This window comes from Coenobita brevimanus, chromosome 46 (assembly GCF_032717465.1).
Source record: "Coenobita brevimanus isolate Jiangsu-jjx chromosome 46, ASM3271746v2, whole genome shotgun sequence".
Classification (NCBI taxonomy): domain Eukaryota; kingdom Metazoa; phylum Arthropoda; class Malacostraca; order Decapoda; family Coenobitidae; genus Coenobita; species Coenobita brevimanus.
The window spans coordinates 4,236,776-4,239,399 of record NC_136999.1 but is presented as its reverse complement, the minus strand read 5'-3'; the positions used below and the strand labels follow the sequence as shown (position 1 = coordinate 4,239,399).

Below are 2,624 nucleotides of genomic sequence, written 5' to 3'. Positions count from 1 at the left end.
TCAAGGATCAGTACTATAATAGCTACAAACCATGAAGTGTTTCTTTCACATTTCCTTTCCTCATCTTGTGTATGTCCCCTTGTTCTAAAACACTTTGCAGTTGTATTCATATTTAACATCAATCAGTAAGTTGTAAGGGACAGTGATTATGAATTCATTTATTTACGCAAAAACTACGGTACTGAACATGAATATTTACATCTTTCAGCAACCACCATCCACTCCTTGATGTAGCACTGCCCACTATCTCCAATATTTTTGTTTCTGTCCTCCTCTCTCCCTATTTCTCACATCATTCCTGTCAATTTTTATTACTCCTTCCTTTTCAGGTGGCTTTACATTGAGTAACATGCCTAATGGCTTTCTGTAAGCCAGAAAACCATTTACAATGCTGGGTGGTAACCATATAACCAACCCATAAGTGATGCTACACTTCACACTGTGCACTGATTACACAGTTTATTTTATGACATTTTATGATACGTACAATTACTGCCAGTCTGCATTACTATAATCTTGCAGAAATACTGCAATCTCAGTGATGAAATACATAAGTACATTGTGTGTGTGTGTGAAAAAGAAATGGAAGATGGTGGTGGTTTATATCCATTCAAAAATATTGCACAGTGGTTTAACTGTGATGCAAATGATCTATTAGAATTACACTAAGACTGCTGCCTACCAACAATCATGCTTCAGTCAAAGTGAATAAAATCAGTTGACGTCTGACAAGTGGTGTTGCATGGTGTTGCGTGATACAGGAATATTTACCATAATTCCTCTCAAAAACTTAAAAACCTTATCACACTGTTTTGTAATGTCATACACTGTCAGGTTTAACACCACCGTTATCTTTGACAACACCTGCAATGAGTTATTTACTCTAGTTTCAGTTGGTACAGCACTGAGAACTGTCAAATTTGTCATACATGGTAGTTTCCATCACCAGTCATTTCACAATACACACTAAGTACTTGTGGCTGCATTCTTATACTACATCGTTTTTGTTCCCAGCACTGCACTAAGCTAAAGCCAGGACACCTGTTTGAAGCCACAATTATGGTCAAATTTGGATACGATAAAACTGACTCAAATAATAAAGAGCTTACCCAAGAGGAGGAAAGGAAATAATTATTATTGTGGGTGACCACACGCTTTATGGTGAGGTCATCAGTACCAGATGGGTGTAGCTGGGTATTTTTTTTTTTTTTTTTACTAGTCTCTGGTTATTTCTGAGCTAGTTTTGGTAAATAAAAATGACATTTTTCATAAATTAAGGGAATTGAATTTTAGAGGTTTGCAAACTTTTGAGGTTGCACTGTAGTACTACCTATTCTTCCTTCAACATTATCATTCTGTTTGTCCTCACTCCCTACTTCTCCCTTTCCTTCCTGTCACTTTTTCTCTTCTTTCCACTTCATGTGGTTTTACACCAGGTGACAGGCCTAATGGTTTCCTGCAACCCAGGAAACCTTTACAATGTTGGGTGGTAACCATATCACCAAATAATGGGGTGATGTGGGGCCTGCTATGGTGCCCATGTTAACTGGATTATGCAAATGCAGCATCCATCCAGGAACCAAACCTCCACACTATTAAACGCACCTTGCCGTTGTAGGGCACTGTCAGCCACAAGGGAACACTGGTTCATTAAATGAGGTGGCAAGGCTGTTGCTTGCCTGTGGTTGATAGGACTGCTTGGCCAGGCTGACTGGGGTTGATCAACAACGTACTTCAATTCACAATGCCATCAAACAAAACATGCCCCAATTCCCTCCCTTATCCTCCAAGGATGGTGGAGTACACGAGTCTCCTTGGTTACTAGTCTAATACCTCCCTATCATCCCATAAAGGAATGTGGTGGACTACAGGATAAGGGCCAATTCAGCCAGCAGACCAACATGTTCCTGTTATCATCATCATCATCATCATCATCATTGCCAGACGCCATGTATCCCAAACGGGGTGGCCAAGGGCTCAGAGTTAATTGTTTTACAGAGAGGGGCACTAATCCTCCACCAACCCCACTTGACACGAAGGGAGAACGTTATGCCAACAGCATCTGGTGTTCCCAGGCGGTCACCCAACCAAGTACTAACCAGACCCAACATTGCTTAACTTCGCTGATCGGACGGGAAGCGGTGTACTCAACGTGGCATGGCCGTCCACAAAATACATCACTTCAGCACTACCATATAAACCAGCCAGGGAACACATTGACAATTACTTCGATTTAAAGTACATGAAAACAGCACTTCTTCATGACTAGCATAAACGAGGACTTTCTGTACACACAACTACAGTTCTTTCACTTAAACTTGGCCAAGACATATCCTTTGACAGCTGACTTCACTTAGTTCACTGGCTCTACAACCTTTCCACCACACTGCATGACTAACATCACTAATTTTGATCTAATACAGTATACCTAAACACGATTCAAAGATGGTAATTTTAGGTCGTTGAAACCTTTCCACAGCACTTCTTCGTGACTAGCAAGGTATTTTTAGGCCAAGTTAAAGCAAAATGATTGAGACGCAGTTTTAACACATTACCAATCTTCTTCAAACATACAGCATATTCCTCTACCCAGCTGGCTTATTTACCCAGCTGGCTTCATCTTG

General features: G+C 40.5%; 1 non-coding gene across 1 annotated transcript; it reads right to left on the bottom strand.

Moving 5' to 3' along the window:
- Window positions 1-2,050: 2,050 nt before the first annotated feature.
- LOC145398874 (5S ribosomal RNA) lies at window positions 2,051-2,169 on the bottom strand. Its single transcript, XR_013897206.1, has one exon. It is a non-coding gene; the product is annotated as a 5S ribosomal RNA (ribosomal RNA).
- Between the last annotated feature and the right edge of the window lie 455 nt (window positions 2,170-2,624).